The sequence below is a fragment of the Chamaea fasciata genome, unplaced genomic scaffold (genome assembly GCF_029207755.1).
Source record: "Chamaea fasciata isolate MVZ Bird 193981 ecotype frontalis unplaced genomic scaffold, bChaFas1.0.hap1 SCAF_65, whole genome shotgun sequence".
NCBI lineage: Eukaryota > Metazoa > Chordata > Aves > Passeriformes > Sylviidae > Chamaea > Chamaea fasciata.
The window spans coordinates 341,355-359,807 of record NW_027094150.1 but is presented as its reverse complement, the minus strand read 5'-3'; positions in this window follow the sequence as shown (position 1 = coordinate 359,807).

Here is an 18,453-nt window from a genome sequence, read left to right as displayed (position 1 = left end):
GTTTCCCCACCCCTCACCTGGCTGTAAGATGTATAAGTGCCTTAGTGAGCAGTTATTTACCTGTGGCAAGTCTGTTGAACCTAAACTCAGGAAATTGTACACCTGCTGGCCCTATTTGCCTTGATCTTATTCCATAAAATCTTCATGGTGATAATCTATGCAGCTCAGAGGCACTGAAAGATGATCTGCAAACAGAGGGAATACTTGCTCTGAACTCTATGGAGGCCCTCAGGAGTCATTCTGATTGATGTCTAGGGATTTCACAAGGATTTGACCTGCTTGATCTTGAGCTTGTAATTAATTGTCAGAGCTGCTATCAGCTTTAGAAATGGGTTTCTACTAACTGGCCCAAAATAGCGATGTTGGGCTTTGAAACTGTTGCTGTTTATGTGTGAAATCAATTGCACCAAGAGCATGTTGTTTTCATGAGTAATAAAAAGGATCCTGTTCTGTAATGTCTTCCCATTTGTTAGAAAATGTAAGCACCTCTCATTTCACAAGGCTTTTTTTTTTTTTTTTTGTACACGGCAAGGATGCATTAAATTTAGTCACGTGCAGAAAGAAATCTGCAACTGGATACTCATTGTAAAGGCACTAGATATGTGTGATTTCTCTGTATTTTAACACTTATTTGAATACAATAGATGAAGCTGGTCAGATGATGAAAGGGCTCTTGGGCTATTGGAAGTCCTCTTGCCCCCTCATCTCTCCTACTGTCAGTGTACGTCTGCTAGTTAATAATAGCTTGACACTGGTATAGTTTCAAGCTATTTTTCCCCCATTTCCATCTTGGTTGCAATAAAAAGAACAGGTTCTATTAGGGGAGCCTTTCTTCCTGCAAGTAAATGGATGTTTAGTGAAGAGAAAATGCATGGCAGTGGTGGAAACTTAGCAGAGCTTCCTGCTCCTGCTGCACTGCTCATCATCCCATTTATCCATGGGGAAGGAGGGCAGTGTCTCTCTTTAGGATATCATGACCTGACTCGGGGAGATTTACCTGGTGGTCCCACCCCAGAATGGTCCATAGGAAGCCTGGCAGGCTGCCAATTTCTTGCCTAGACGGAGGAATCTAAGGGGCTAAAACCAGGAGAATATGTTCTGCCTGTGTTACATGATAGACATGAGCAATGTGTTATCACAAAGATGTGACAGGGACCTCGTTAGGCCCAGCAGATGTTTTAGTCCTGGCTCTCACACTCTGAATGTGAGAGCTGGAAACATGCTGGAAGTGTAGTGCACATCCTCAGAGGACGGAAGGTAATTTGACAGCTCACTTCAACCCTCTTCAATAATGTTGACTCTTCTGGCATCTGTTTGTTGAGAATGTGGCTTCTCATGTGGAAAACCGAGACTTCTTGCAGTAAAAATAAGGATTTCTTTTCCTGATTTGGTTTTCTTTTTTTTCTGGCTTAGGTTAGAAGAGAGAAATATTTGAATGTAGCATTGATGTGTTTAATTTCTAAGCTTTATTTGGAGACTTTGAAAAGGTGAAAATATGTAAGCAGTATTGAGGGAAGAAAGTGTTCTTGTTTGATGCATTAAACTGTTTTCTTTCTGAGAATCTGTGTTTTTAGAGATCCCAGGCAGTACTTTTTCCTTTAGCAGTACCAGAGTCCTGCTGTCTGTCTCAAGAGAAGCCAAAAAAGGTCAGATAAGAACTGTTTAGATAAGATAGGTGGCATTTCTGTCAGTTCTCACTAGCTGGTGAAGCAGATGAGGAGCTGCACAAAACTGAAAACAAACAAGTAATGTTGCTCTGTCCCTGTCCCCCAAGTCCAAAAAATCCTCTCAATGCCCTTAAGCGGCCGTCTTTGTGAAGGGAATCTTTTCTCTTGAGTGGAAGTTTAGAAAGTGTTTTGTTGTACTGGTTATGTTAATTCAGGCGATCTTTGTTTCACAAGACAGGAATTGAGAGGGCTGTCCTGCTCTGCATAATTACCTGTCACAGCAAAGAGAATATATTAAGATGGGAAACTGAGATTGGTGTAAAATTCTGTCTTACCTGCAAGATATATCAGCAGTGTGTTTGATAGAGCTTGATTGTATCCAAGATTCCAGGGGGCTCCTGGTGTCAGGTGAGAATCCTTCTTTACGGAAAGCACTTGGTCTTTTCCTGTTGATATTGGTGAGCCAAAAATACTATTTTTTGCTGCTTCTTGTAGCAAACCAAGTGTGAAATGTGAGATGTAACAGCGCTGCCTAAAGCTCTCTGGCAGCCTCATGCAGTAGCCTGCTTTTAATATTGGTTGGTAAGATGACAGCACTTTGCTGCCGGTCTGTGAGGTATCCATGTAAGGTGGGTTATCTTTGCTCAGGTGCCTGGAGACTTGTTCTTACAAGAGATACAAACAATGCATTCGAGAATTTGGCACATCTGGGACATTTTATCTTGCTCTTGGAGAAAAAGGTCAAATGCTCCACAGCCTGTTTCTCTTAAATAGCAGAAAATCCCAGCCTGGATTGAAGATTTGACCCCCATTAAAATACATCGCTTCATGTCTAACCTAGCTATGGGGTTTTAGCTGTGTACATAAATACATAACTGCAGATGAATATTGAAGTACTCCTAGTGTAAATAGAAATACGCAGATGCACATGCTAGGCATACTCATGCATGCCTACAGCTGCAGAGAAAATGTACAGCAGGCAAAGGACTTTCTGATACAATGAAATGAATGGCTTTATTAAGATCTTAGTTCCTCATTAAAAATGCTGAGAAGTAGAACTTGTATGAAAGACTAGAGCTGGGATTTCAAATTAATGTGTATGATAGTCAATATGAACTCAATTCTGAAACGTAAGAGTGTCTATGGAGATCTGTTGAACTGTGTTCATATATATCACTGTTTTTTCTTGTCCCAAGTTTTTTTTTTTTTAAATTTGGGGTTGCCATTGCAGTTTTGGGAAGGTTAATATTTAGTGCAATTTAGAAGTCCTAAAGAAAACAATTGTTTTAATACAAGACATTTCTCCCATTGTTTTAAGAGGAAAAAATGATCTTGTGTCAATGGTATGGACTCTTATCCTCCTGCTTCAGTATTCAATTCTTTTGATTCTTCTAAATTTTCAGCATCACGTGCATATGAAATTGGTCTCTTAAGTGATAGGTATTTTTTGAAGGTTTGCTCAATTGTGCTTTCAGATTTTTCATTCACCTTCTGGTGGCTTGGCTGGGTCTGCATACACAAGTGCATGAACTGAACTATCATTAGCAAGTTCAGTTTTTCCTCTTGTACTCTTTGTGGCCTCTAAGTTTTTCTTGTCTGCTGTCTTTACAAACCAGTTTTTCTGCAGGGTCACTTTAAATCACCCAGTGTAACAAACCTGAGTATGACAAATGTGTGCATGAGGGAATGTGTCTTGTTGGTTGTGGCCATCAAAATAGGTTTCACATGGTAGAAATTTGATAGTATATCTACAGTTCTCAAATCTTGCTTTTGCCAGTGTCCTTGAGTTCAGTTTTTTAACAGTCTCAATGAGTTACTGACTAGCTGGCATTGGATAAATTTGACTTTATCCTCAGGGGCCACTGTAGGCTTTGTTCTGATAAATACTTGCCCAAACATCCCCATTATTTTTTCTTCAAGACATAAAATGTGACACAGGGTCTTGTGCCTATTATCTCCCACCTAGACTTGTTTGGTTGTGGTTTTTTTGGGGGTTGGTTTTTTTTTTGGTTTTTTTTTTTGTTGTTGTTTTTTTTTTTTTGGTTTTTTTTGGGTTTTTTTGGGGTTTTTTTGGTTTGTTTTTTTTTTTTTTTTTTTTTTTGTTTTTTTGTTTTGTTTTTTTTTTTCCTTTGAGAGAAACTTCAATTTTTTTATTCATTGACCTGGTAAATACTTTATCAATGTATTAAGGTCCTTTTATTAGTGTGGATTTTTTTTTGAAGTTTAAAATAAAAGTCAGGGAAATATGCTATTTGTATGATTTATATGGTTGGCTCTACTCTAGAAGAAGGCTTAATTGTTGAAATATTTCTGAGTTCCTGTGTTCTGATTTCTTGAGTAGTCTGTGCTAAGTCTTGAGCAGAAGCTTGCAGAAGAGCTGCAGGATTGAAGGAGAGCAGAAGTGACACAAAGTAAAGCTCTCTTGGGAAATCTTATGGAGGTTAAGCAAGTGCAGCAGGATTTGAGCAATGCTGCTTAGTCCACTTGTTCATGTGTGGATGCCAGGGTGGAGGAGACTGGAATTGGGAGCCAAGATCGCTTAGAGGTGTGTCTGTGAGAGAAGCCAACTGCAATCTGCTGGTTTCTGGTGATTTTAGAGGTACCTGTCCAGTGTTCGTCCTGTCTCGTACTGGAGCAAACTATTGATCACTTGGCCAAAAATGTTGCTGCTTTAAAGAACTTCCCCAAACTTTAGGGAATAGTGGGACTGTCATTAAGAAAGAGATGTAATTCCAAGCACTTTCTCTTGGTTTTAAATGCTGACTTCATGGTTTTTTTTTTTTCCCCTAAGAGTAGGAGAGCTTCACGTAAGTCTTGAAACTGCTGGTGGTTGATAGGCTTTTATTTATTTAATCAGGGCAGTGCATGTTACAGAACTGACAGCAAAGGGATCAGGACTGGAAATATTTTTTACTGGACATCAACATGCTGCTGTGCTGTTGGGAGAAAGTGGAGATTGCTTTGCCAGCACCATCTGGGAGCCTCTGCTTGGCTGTATGGTAGGCAGACCTTTTGTGAATCAGAGAATTGCCTTTGGAATAAAGCCTCTTGGTGGCAGGTTTTTTTAATCTGCTGCACTGACAGAACTGCTCCATCTTGTCCTCTTACTGCAAGCGTGTGTGCCAAATCTGCCTGAAGGGATCTGTATCCAGGAGAGAAGGAAATGGTGGTGCCTCTGAAAGGTGCTTGCCTTCTTTTGCGAGACAAAATAAACTTTTGGTGGCTTTGTGGGGCTGCAGCCGGCACTATTGGGTTATATATTCTTCTTATATGAATGTAGCACACACTTCAAATTTATTGTTAGGGGAAAGAATAGAAATGTTGGCTACAACTTGCAGAGGCAAACAGCATATGCTGTGTGTATAATTGTCATTCTGCCCAAAAGATGTGTTGAAAATGTGCACTTTTTTTGTGTGGCGGTCAAAAAAAAACCCCCAACCAAACATTTGTTAATCTTTGTGCTTTATGGGAACAGGTTACTCAGTTGTCCTTAATAGTTGTGATGGAATGACCAAGCAGATTGTGGGTAAAGATACTTTTGGGTTGAGGTGGTTACACAATTAAATGAATAAAAGGTGATAGTTCTGCATTGCCAATACGTCAAAAGCTTAGAGCTTTGGTAGCAGAATTTTAATTAAATCCATAAGACACTCTCGACTGAATTAACAAAGCCAAAATTATGCATCACCACTACTTCTGTCCATGCAAGTATTATGATAAATGTAAAAAGAAAGTCATCACTATCATTCAGAATGCTAGGAATAGAAATTTGACAATAACCTGGCTGGCGTAAGCATTTATAGTTCTAAAAGAGCGGAAATAAATTTAAATCCTCTTCCAGGTTTAATGACCAGGCAGATATAGGGTAAAGTAAAACTTTGAACGTTGTTATAAGTTGAGTTTTGTTGCGTGTTTTTAGTTCTTGAATATCTTTCAAAGAAAGTCAAATCTCAGAGCTCTGAGACCACCTGTAGCTACAAAGCCTTGAATCCTGTTTGCTGACTCCCAAATTCAAATCTCAAATTTGTGTGGACTGCCTGGAGCCATGAATGACACAGTGAGAGCATTCAGGCTCAAATACTGTCTGCTTTTCTCTAGCTCTAGGGGCAGATTAGGCAGCACTTCAAGCCATTTCTCTGGTTTCAGTCCTTCCACTCTTCTAAAATTCACTCTCCATCCAAGTTGGTCACTTCGTTAATGACTCTATTGGAGTTCAGGCTGTCTTGTGGCAGTGAATGGTAGTATCTTCAGAGCACGAGCAATAAGGTTTTTTCCTAATCTTTTAAGTGTTTCAGAAAACATGCTGATTGGAATAAGCTCGTTGCCATCAGTGAGACAAGAGAGAGAATGGTGTGCTTGCAAAAGAAAACAGTGCTCAAATTTTGTACTGTTCAGTAGGTGTTTTCTGCAATTCCCTTCTTCCAAGTGGCCAAGGATCAGAAGAGAGGTCCTGACCTTGTGCAGTTTTGCAATTCACAGATGTCCAGCATGATTTAGGATTTTGGAATTAAATGGCTTGAGTTTGCTAAGTTGTAATTGAGCTGTTGGATTTCATTCACAAAACATAGTCTGGTCAAACAACTGACCCGTATTTTGGTTGGTTATTTGATGTTCTGAAAAATAACCTGCCTTGTGAAATGCAAAATTGAGGTCAAGCCTTTCGTGTGCCTCATTCAAAGGAGCTTTTTGCTCAAAATCACTTGAATTGAGCCATGTCTTGGTACTGTGGGGAGTTTGTCTAGAGCTAAGGATTATGGTTTATTGTCTTTGAAATCTATTTGTCTGTTAAATTCTCAATGAATATTCTCATCTGAAAGTAGATGTAGTGGTGGTATTTACCGTTAAATTCCTACTTCTTGCTCAAAAGGTCTGTCTGAACTTCTCTATCTGGTATTGACAAAGTTTGCCTTTTTGTCTGAAAAGATCCTTCGTAGCATTTGGTTAGGTATTGTCCCTGCCCCATCCAAATATAAGCTTGCAAAAAAAGGAGGTCAGAGAGAGCTCTTAGGGATGTGTTTCTCCTCCCTTGTAGTACTACCGTGAGAACAGTTTTTCATGTTTTGCTTCATTGCAGGAAGGTACTCTTTTGGGTAGGTTGTACAATGTGTAAAACCTTTCACTTCCAGGTATAATAACTATGGTAAGGAAAGAGCAGTGAAAGGCAGCCCTGTTCAGTTCATGTCCCGGTCAGCACTGACAGTTGTGCTTCATGCAGATTCTCACTGGGCTGATGGGCTTTGGTACCAAAGCACTGGGTCTCTCATCATTAAACTATTGATGGTGTGACTGAACTGCTCCCTGCTCTGGCTGTGCAGTTTGCTTTCTTGACAAATATCCCCTGCTCAGGAAAATGGGTACTTCTGAGGGAGCTGCTGCTGACAAAATAACTTCAGTTGCTTATCCTTTTGAAGTAAGGTTTCTTGAGAACCTCAAGGAAACAGTCTGTTTAACTTTTATCTCTTTGCAGACAGTCATGTTTAGTGGAGAGAAGTATTTCAGCCAGATGCCCAAGTGGTAGTAGTAGTTTAGGCTGTAAATTCATAAAAGTCACACCAAACCATGTGCTCTGTGTTGGTAACATCAATACCCTTGCTGGTTTCTAAAAAGTATTTGTATTTCTGGATAAAGAAAGAGCTTCTATGAAAGTTGACTCAGCTGCTTTAGAAATCTTGTTTTGCTTCCTTTGGATTCACTGTGTGTTTTAGAAGCTCTTAGGAAGGGACATGGTACAATCTGGTCACACTCGTAAATAATTTGTAAATATACTTCAGGCGTCGAAGCTGGAGAATCATTTCCCTCTTTGGAGAGTGCATCTGATTTTGTATCAGGAGGTGGAAATAATCTGATGAGTGTGTTACTTGTGTGAAAAGGAAGTGTGCTGCCCTGTAGTGGGAAGATTGCTGTTCAAACATCTGAAGAGCAGCCTTTCAAATGTTTGGAAAGTAAGATAAAGCACTTTTACAGAGATTTATGCACCTTGAGAAAAAGTAGATGTTGAAAAAGCACCATTAATATTCTATTACCTAGTAATCAGCAGTCATGAGGTAGAAAACCAATTTGTGATGCATTTTGTGGTCACAATTTTTGCAAATGAGCCTTCAGTAGCAGAGCTAGATATAAACCATTTCTGTCAGTGTCTTGGAATTGGGATTTGTGAAGTTTTATCTGTGGTGGGTTTTGTTACTGTTTTCTTACTTCCTCTGGCAACTTTTTTAAATTTGTGATACTCTAAAAGAAAGCACAGTTATCCCTATGTTTTCAAATGGACCAAGAGGCTTTTCGTTCATCTTTGAAAGGCTTACAGTAAAATGAATTTGATTGAATCTTTCAGGCGTTTTTTTTGTATGCACAATTCAGCAAAAAAAGTCTTGGTAATGAATTGCTATTTCTGATCCACAGGCTGTTTTTCTCCAGTCAGACAGTGGTTCAATACCTGCTTTAGATGTTTACAGATCAGTATATTAATGACACTCAACTGTGCATTTATTCTCACTGGAGCAGTGCCCATTCCTTCAGAAATGCCAAGGAGAAACACCCAGCATAGAGCAAGCGAGACCAAATGTCAGTGGTCATGTTGGGGGTTAAGTTTGTTCCTTTTTTCTCTAAAGAATTTTTTCCCCACAAGTTACCAAAGAGACCAAGTGTTGGATACTAGAGAGTACTTAACCGAAACAAAGAAGTGGACAAAAAGTGGAAAAAAGAGATAACGCAGGTAAAAGACAAAGTTTGAGGCAGCTGCATGCTTTTCTTCTTCCGGCGTTCGGGGAAACGCGTGTCTGCCGCTCCTCGAAAATCTCAGCGGCCGCAAAGCACACCGAGCAGAAAACGGCTGTTGCTGGCTGGAAGAGTTTCACTGTGGCCAAAGAGATCCAGTCCTGGAAAATCTACTATCACCAGTTCGACCTGAATCCTGAGTTTTTTTTCTCTGCCACTCGCGGAAGCTGGGCCGCTTTCTGCCTCGCCTTCGGCTTCTTCGGCGCTGCTCCTCTTGCTGCAGCGTGACCCTGCACCCCCTGCGCTGCCGGGACATCCTGCCCCTGCCTGCCGGGACACCCTGCCATCCCAGCGACCAGCCCAGAACTTTTCCACTGTTTCAGCTTGGTGCTCTAAGGATCCTGCAGAGACACCGAAACCAAACTGCCCTGGGTTTTGTGAAACAAAGCCCTCAAGGTTCTTAGTACTGTTGTCGTTTGTCATTAATGCTGCAGTTGTTTGGTGGGGGGGGGAGTTGTTTTTTTTTTGTGTGTTTGTTTGCTTTGTATTACATACTAGTAAAGGACTGCTATTCCTATTTCCCAAATCTTTGCCAAAGAGCCTCTGATTGTAATTTTACCTAGCAGATACCTGTCTTCCTAAACCAAGACAGGTCAGAAAGGGGGGAACACTTGAGAAACTGCTTAAAGCTTTCTCTCCGGTCCCTTAAAGTGTGGGAGTGCCTTCCTGTCCTTTCCCAAATTCCTTGGTGTTTCAGGCATTATTGAAATCACTGATTTGGGTTTCGTGGTGAGTGATGGATTTAAACCTTCTGCAAACTAAACCTAAATGTCAGTCTGGGATAATGCAGAGAACAAAGCAAGTGAATTGTGGGGACAGCCTCAAATTGCTGATGTCCGCCAACAGAACTAGTCAGAGGGAAAATGTTAATTACTTAAAAAATTTAGTAATTCTATAAGCATAAAGGAGAAGCTGTTTTCAGAAAGGATTAGCCGGTCTTTGAGATAGGACAATTACTAGGATGCTCAACAAAACCAGCATTTGAAAGAATTGTTTGACGTAGCAATGGCACTTAGGGTAGAATGCAGTTTTCTCTCATTCTGACAGTATACTGGATGTAGGAGGAACAGTGAAATTAAATGTGGAAAAATTTAAGTTAGTCACCTTAGCAAAAACAGTTTTCTGCACCCAAACAGAGGAATTTGTAATTCTGCATGGAATCCATGAGGGACTTTGCTCCCAGTACTTCCCCTTCTTAAAATGGGCGCAGATATCGGGTAATATGGGCGTTTTAAACACTGGCTGGGTAAATCATCACACTCTACACAGAGCAGCTCCTGTGCATCAGCTGCCTCATGGGAAGGGTCCCTGAGCAGCCACTGGCCTTTGTTCCTCACAGTTTGTGCTGTGGAGCTGCTGATGTGCAGATACACTTGTCTGGTTTTCTGTGAAATTCTTGCAGATGTGGATCCTAGTGAGTTTGGATTACAAAAATAACTCATTCCTTAAGCCATGTTGCAACTGATTTTAAACCTAACTGCTACCCTACATTGACATGTTTGTAAGGCAGCTGTATAGAGTACACTGAACAAGCAGAAAGGACATCCAACTACAGAATTGCCATTGTTATGCCCAATGGCATCCATGTTCACGTGCATAAACATAGTGTACAGCAGGTAATTTTCCATCTTGCTTTCCTATGGTCTGTAAAAATATTACAGTTTCTGGTTGGGACTGAGACATTTGAAAGCATCCACGTGGTTAGTGGAAATGAACGGCAGCTTTAATGATTAAGCCACTCGGATACTTGCTGGCTGGCACACTTACTAACATTTTATAACCAGTTTTAGTCCACTCCTCTTTATGGGAGTTGGGAGGGAGAGTAAAATTCAGGTGTATATTTTTTAAGGAGAAATAACTGATCAATAGGGCAGTTCAGTCAGGAACTTGAGAGAATTGCTCACCTACAGTTAAATTAGTTCAATGTGATGCGTAAAGCTTCATATGCAGTGAATGTCTTCTACCAACACCAAACCAGGAGTGTTTCAGCTGGAGTATGAAACCGCTCAGTTACAATTATGTGCTGGTAAATTAGTGTCTCATCTTCAAAAACAGAGCTTTTGTTATTTATTTATTGGTAATACTTGGATGCTGTGTCATCCTGAAGTTGTGACACAGTTTGGAAATCGATCCTTAGTGGACCTAGAGGTAGAACAGACTGCATGAGTTGTAGGACATGGCTGTGATTGAACTGAAGGGGGAGCAGTTTTTAGTGTAGCCTAATGACACCTGCAGTTGTTGGGTTTCATGAAAATACACAGGTATAAATAAGCCCTTTTCTTAAGTAACTGCAAATTGCATAAATCTGTATCTCCGAGTCTGCTGTATTATCCTACCACTAGTGATTTAAGGCTTGAAATAACAAGTATTTTTGAAATGAATTTAGAAAAGTTGCCTTATCACCGAATTTATATTTTTTTCTCAAAGCCTTTGGCCTTTGGCATTGATATTTTATCACAGGGGAAGGTGTTTCCAGTAGGCAGTGCTGGTGTGGCTGTGCATGCGGGTGTGTGCACACAGCCTGGTGTGGACCCTTGTTTGTTTTGCAGGTGTCCTGTTAGCTTGGCTGTTTCCTTCTCCTTCAGCTGTAGGACAGAATTTTCTCGTTGGCTTGTTCCCTCCTTAAACTGTCTTTCTCCCTCCTCTGAGGTGTTGCTGTGCTGCAGTCTCCTTGTGAGGTTTAACAGGCTGCAATTAGCCCAGACACAGAAGTTGGGGTTGTCTGGGACAGCATGATTCCAGTGATGAAAAGGCATAATAATAATTCCCCCTCAGTCCACTTGCACTTAGTGCTGTTTGATCCTGCGACTCAATCAGGAGTGGACAACATAGCTGTATTTTCCTGCTCACTTTGCCTGATTAGTGACTGATCTGATTTCCCCCAGGTTTGTAATTAATTTTCCCACAGAAGTATGCTTAGGTTTATGGCTTAAATAATAAGTGATGGTTACTTGTGCTACTGTCTACATGTTTTAATCCTTTTCCACGTCTAGATGGACTAAACAAATGCATAGTTGTTGCATCTGTCCTGCTGTAATGATTACTGTGGTGAAGACTTTTTTTTTTAAATTTTTATAAGCTGCTGTTTTATTTTGCAAGAAGTTATTGAATTACACCTCCAGAAGGCTACTAAAGTAAGAGGTTTATGACTTTTATTGTCCTTCTGTTCTATGAACAGTTAATGGACAAGTAGGTAGAAAGTACTGAAAATTTGGGTTCTACTGTAAAAATGGCATCAAACCCAGTCTTTCCTGGATACAATATTGAGGTGTATAGTCCTATGTAAAAAAATCCCAAGCATTAAAACCTGAAGTAAAATCCCCCAAGTCACAAGTAGATATTGAAGATAGAAGTGAAGGCAATTAATATTTGGGAGAGGCAGTGAATGCAGCACGATGAGCATGACAAAATGTCCTGGGAGTTGGGTGCGTGTAAGAGCCAAATCTGTGCTATTGATTTATACTGTGAGTTTTCTGGGTGAACTTGGAAAGAAAGGCAGTATTGTTGTTGGGAAATGTAAATTGCTGTATTTCATCTCTCTCTAAGGGAAAACTTGTCTCTTCAGGAATTTCCCATCCAGTATTTACAGCTAATTCTATCACTTCTGACTAAAGTTACTTTTCCAATTGTCTTCTTAGTCAATCTTTTTTAAAAGGTTGACTTTTTGCTAGAGTAGTTCAAGATGAAATGCTGTTTTGTGTGGTCAAAGATAGTTATGCTTGTTCTAGAAATTGTTTCATTTCCAAGGAAAACTTGTTGTAGGAGAATTTGAGTGAAATGGCTATTTAAAGCTACTTGTCACAAGAGGAATTAGCTAGAGATTAACCTGTTGGAGCAGGACTTTTTTTTCTCTCAACTTCCATTTAGACTTCAATTTTATTATCCCTTGTTTTGGCATGAGTTCGTTTTCTTGTGTGCTTGCAGTTAATAGTGACATCTGACTTCTCTCAAGACACTTACCCTGCTATGTTAGAAGGAAAGAGAAATCTCTCCTGTTTCCATCAATATTGTATGGCTGATGAAGAAAAAGCAGTGGATATGCTATATTAGGGGGATGTATTTTTGTTATGCTGTTTCGCTGTTGGACTCATGTCTGTGTTGCAGTGTAGTTGTGAAAGAGATATATATTTATCCTTAAAATAAATAACTTTTAATATGCTGAAGTAAAAGTGAATTCTCATGCTAGGTCGTATCTATTTATCAGGGATAATTTGGTTGGTAGAAATGCTGAACACTGATTATGTGGCTCCTCTAACTGCCAGTGGGTTTCTGTACCTTGTCCTATAAAGAAGGTAAAGCTGAGGATGCTCTGGTATATTTGAAATGCTACTGAAACTTAACAGGCTTCAGTCACAGCTGTTAGGAGTTGAAGGGAGGTACTTCTTTCCTAAAATGCCCTGTTCCATTTTACAAGTGGCATAAAGCATGAAGGAGGCCAGGTCTGATAAAAAACCACCGTACTTAAAACTCTAGCAAGACCAAGTTCCTTTGCAAGTGAAGTTCTTGGATGTGGTACCAAGACCTGCATTTACATGCTTAGAAAAAATCCTTTTTTCAAATTTATTTTTCTGTGTTTAGAAACTACCCTTGTTTTGCCACCCTAGTCAAGATAGAACGGTGTTTTGTGGGCTAGGTGATTTTGCTATTAAAATCTCACGTTATTGTTTTAAATGTGTTGTATTGAACAAAATAAAGCACCTGGCTTTCAGCAGTAATTTAAATAACAAATAGTTTATATACAAAGAACATTTCTTAAAATGCCTCCCTGAAAGTAGATGTTCCTAAATATTCAGGGAGACCTTACATCCTTTGTGATTAAGTAGTGCTGAAATTATTTCAAAACCTAAATTTTTGAAATGCTGCTGTAATTAATGATTAATAGGGAGCTTAAATCCAGCTAAGTATCTGCCTGAGAAGTGCCAGTGCTGCTTGGTTTTCTGTGTTTGCCTCTCCTAGCAATGCTTTTTGTGATCATGTCGAAACTGGAGGTAAACAGTTTACAGATAAAATGGAGCATCCTCCATAAAACTGCGGCACTGGGGAGATGTTAGGATACATCCAGGTTGGAAACAAGCCCTTGACTGTTAACAAGAACAAACAAAGCGTGTGACCCATGCCGTGCAGCTGGCGAGGGGGCTCAGAGACTGTGCAGTGATTCTCCCAGCCTGATAGCTCTGGCAGCTGGGCTGCAGCACATTTTTGGTGTGGATTTCCTATAGGGCCACGTTTATGTTGGAGGCGGTGCACAAGCTGCTGTGTGGACATCAAATTATTCTACTGGTTTGAGGATCAATGAGGTTAAATTAGCTCAGTCGTTTACTGCACGTTTTGTTGAGGTTCAAGCTGTCCAGGCTGTTGCAGTTAATAGGAGCAGCCCAGAATGCTGCCGGTTAAATGTGAGTTACTCACCAGGGATCCAGAGTTCATTATTGGAAGGAATAGGACAACTTTACTCCTGAAAAAGTTCAGCTTGTTGGGAATACTCTTCCCTGTGCTGTTTGAGAGGCAGAACTGGAGAGAGTATCATTGATCAGCAGCACAGCAGGATACCTTGATGATAGATTTAGGGTGGATGTACTGCTCTCTTAATAGCTGTTGTACAGATAGAAGTATTGGTGATAAAATAAACTCCTTTGGGCCTTTGATTTGCATAAAAAATAATGTCCCGTTCACTAATGAACAAATTATTTGGAGCTAGAGGGAAGTGAAGAGCTTGGAATGAGTATCTCTGCTTAAAAACCAAACCAAGGTAAAGGCAGCCAACTGAAGCGTGTGTCAGAAGAGCTGGGCCCTGTTTGGGAACACCTGGAAGAGACGTTCTTTTTGTCTTAATCTTCTTCCCTTTCTTTTCAGAAATACTACTTTTAGAGCTGTCCTGATAATACTTTCTAAGCCTAAGTGCATTGTATAACACATGGCATAAGTGATGAGAACATAGGCCATGGATCTGGTTCGATATTAAGGAGAGATTCTTGAATATACCACATTGGGCAATTCTTTCCATTTCTGGATCCTTGGCTTCTGTTGAATGGCAGTGCTACAATTGAGTGCAATTATGTGGGATATGTCAAATAGGAACTTTGACTCTGTATCACTAAATTAGGAAGCCAGAATAATACTGTGTTTTAGACTCTGTAAGCTTTCCTAAGCATTAATTTGGTTGGCACTGGGTGCTTGCTATGGTTTTTTAACAACAATTTGCCTTCTTTTTTTTGAAGTTCAAAGACTCTCCACGGTTTGTTTGTGTTTTTTTTGTTTGTGTGTTTTAAATTTTTTATTGTAGCTTCTTTGCTTTCCCATTTCTGTGCCTATTAAAAAATAGTGAGAAGCTGCTGGAGAGCTTAGTGATCCATTAGGACAGTTGGTGCGGTCAGTGACAACAAAGCCATCACCTTTGCAGGTCAGACAGTTTGGAGAAGTGAGTTCAGGAAGCAACCTTGAACACAGATTGTCCTCCTTATGGAAATGATGTTAGTGAGGCTGATGGGGCTGACAGGCAAAGTCTGCTGAAGGCTTTTTTTCAGGTGTTGTCCCTTTGTCACTTCTTAATTGATGCTCACGTGGGAGATGCTGTTAGTTATGTCTAACTCTTCAAATGGGTTGGGAAGGTCTTCCTTTACTAAGTCTTTGTGATCTCTTCTCTTACCTGTTTTACCTCATCAGTCCAGAGTGCTTCTGGACCAGAAAGCAGATATCCCATAGAATGGATGTACAAAAGGAGCTGAGCAGAGGTTTTCTGGTGAAACAGGATTTATCTGGAGTGGGGAAATGTGATTTCATAAAAATGGGAGCTTGTTTTGTAGACTTCATTTCAGTGAAACTTTAAAGAGGGCAACCCTGCCACTCTCCCCGTTCCAGACTGTCAAATGCAGGAGGAGGGAAAGGGGAAGAGATCAAATCTTACATGTCATGCTTCTAGTTAATGCTCTGGCTTATTAAACCAGACTCTTGCATATTTCCTGGGGGTACATGAGAAGCAACCTAAAAACTCTGCACTCCTTTGGGAATAGTGGCCTTTCTGTGACTCGTGGAACAACTTCTGATCCTCCTGAATTTCATTCCATGTGAATGAGGGCAAGATAAAATCTCGGGCAAAAACTTATGGAATGTTGGAACAGCTCTGTTAAAAGCTCAGTAATAAAAAGTAATAAAACCGTGGGAGCTTTAGTTACAGCTTTTCAAAAGTTGCTTAACACTGTTATATTTTAATTGATATTGACTTGGAAGGAAATGTTTTCTGAATAAAATTTAGCATATTCTTAATATTTGCAAAAGTCTGTTGGCCTTCGTAGCCCCAAGGGCACAATGCTGGATCATGTTCAGCTGCTGTAACAAGCACCCCCAGGTCCCTTTTTGACTGGGCACTGTCCAGCAATTCTGCCCTTTTCCTGTAGTACTCCAGGAGGTTGTTGGGGGGAAAAAAAAAAAAAAAAAAAAAAAAAAAAAGAGGAGGGAAAAAAAAAAAGAGGAGGAAAAAAAAAAGAAAAACAAGCAAACAAAAAAACACTGGCCCATGCAGCAACCCACTTGGATGTGTCTGCAGTCCTGGAAGCTTGAGTACCCTTTTTTCTCCTATGAATACACCTTGAGCTTGTTTGGGGGTGGTCTCACTTCCACGTGTCTGCAGTCCTGAAGGTTTGACTACCCTTTTATCTCCTACAAATGGACCTTGAGCTTCTTTTTGGCAGTCTAACTTCCATTTGTCTGCAGTCCTGGAAGCTTGACCACCCTTTTTTCTCTAAAAATCGCACCTGCAGCTTCTTAGAGGGGTGGCACTTTCATGTGTCTGCTGTCAACAAGCTTATGGTCAATTTACAAATGAAAAAATGGTAGTCAAGCTTCCAGGACTGCAGACAGAGAAAAGTGACACCCTCCAAAAAAAAGCTCAAGGTCCATTTGTATGAGAAAAAAGGGTAGTCAAGCTTCCAGGACTGCAGACACATGGAGGTGAGACCACCCCAAACAAGCTCTAGGTCCAATTTTTGGAGAAAAAAGGGTAGTCAAGCTTCTAGGACTGCAGACACATGGAAGGGAGACACCCCCCAAACAAGCTCAAGGTCCAATTTTTGGAGAAAAAAGGGTAGTCAAACTATTAGGACTGCAGACACATGGAAGGGAGACCACCCCAAACAAGCTCAAGGTCCAATTTTTGGAGAAAAAAAAGGATAGTCAAACCTCCTGAACTGCAGAGACATCAAAGTGAGAACACCCTGGAAGTTTTGCTCCCCGTTTTTCTCCTACAAATGGAGCTTGAGCTTCTTTTTGGGGATCTCACTTCCATGTGCCTGCAGTCCTGGAAGCTTGACTAATCTTTTTTCTGCCTCATTTGGACCTTGAGGTTGTTTTGTGGTGGTCTCACTTTCATGTGTCTGCAGTTCTAGAATGTTGACTACCCTTTTTTCTCCTAGAATTAAACTTTGAGCTTGTTGGGGGGTGGTGCCACTTTGATATATCTGCTGTCTAGGTAGCTTGACTACCCTTTTTTCTCCTACATTTGGACCCTGAGCTTGTTTGTTGGCATCTCACTTTCATGTGTCTCTGTTCCTGGAAGCTTGACCACCTGATATTCTCCTGCAGATAAAACTGGAATTGGTTTGGGGTGGTCTAACTAATGTATGTCTGCAGTCATGGTGGTTTGAGTACCCTTTTTTCTCCAAAAACTGGATCTTAGCTTGTTTAGGGGCTCTCCCTTTCATGTGTCTGCAATCCTGGAAGATAGACTACCCGTTTTTCTCTTAGAAATTGGTTTTGAGCTTGTTTGGGGGTGGTCTCACTTCCATGTGTCCTGCAGTCCTGGAAGCTGGACTACTCACGTTCTCTTCCAAATCCACCTGGGCCTCGTTGGCTGCTGTATCTGGGGAGTGCAGGTACCATGTGCTGTTGACACATGAATGGTTTTGTCTGCTCGGGGGGGTTGTTCTCTGCGAGCAAACAGCTTTAGGATGGATGCCCTCAGACTTGGTGTTGTATGGGGCACTCATCTAGCCTTCCAAATCAGTTCAATCAACCGTGGAGGTCAGTGAGGTGATGGATTTTTCAGCCAGACCGCCCTCATGTTCCACTTGGAATAGTGACCTTTGTTTCTGTAATACAGAAAAGCAAGGTTATGTCATTTGTGGCTGTCATTGTTTTAGCATGTAAATATCATTACATTTGAGGCTTGTGTTGCACAAAGTTTTACTCTTCGCTCCTGGCAAAGGCCTTCTACGTTTTATGTACAAAGTTCTTGCCATTTTTTCATTTCATGCCCTGTGTATAGTGTCACTCATATGTCGGGATGCAGAATAAGGTTTGAAATTGCCTACAATTCTGATGTTGTACATGCACAGTGTGTTTCTGCTGATTGTCAGGGATGTGCTGTGGAAAATTTTGCCCTCTTGACTGTGCTTGTAGTCAAGAACTTGACTCTCTACTAAACAAAGAAGGTTAAGGCCTTCATGTTTTAGACTGTAAGGAGAGGAATGAGGTGGAAAAAACCATCAAAGCTATCCCAAGTATATTTAGAAATAATGAACTCTGATTTCATTTTGCTCTTGGAATAAGTCTGCTACACCTAATGACAAGTGGGTTTTCTGGAGGTTCTGAAATGTGACAGGAAGCTTCTCTGAGTTATATCTTGGGCATAAAGGGTCCTCATGCATGCTAGACTGGGGAGAGAGAAAGCAGCAAGAGGCTGACAATGTGGTAGGAAAAAGAAGTGGGCAGAAGTGACACAAACCAAATAGGAGTTTAGAAGGGTAGTGCCACTACATCGGAACAGGGAGTGAAAGATTGACAGTAACTGGGAAACCAAAAAAGTGATGGTTTCCTCCAGTGAGCTGCCAGGTACTTGTGGCAGTAGAGGATGGAGCTGCATAGGAATTGTGGGGAAGTTGTAGGTGTGGGACTTATGATGCAGGATTTGTAGAATTTGTAGATGTAGAATGGTGTTTGCTTTCAAAGGAAAAGGCTGAATAAATTTAGGAAAAGGAGGGCAGACAAGCCTTACTTGTACTTTAAACTCATCCAATAT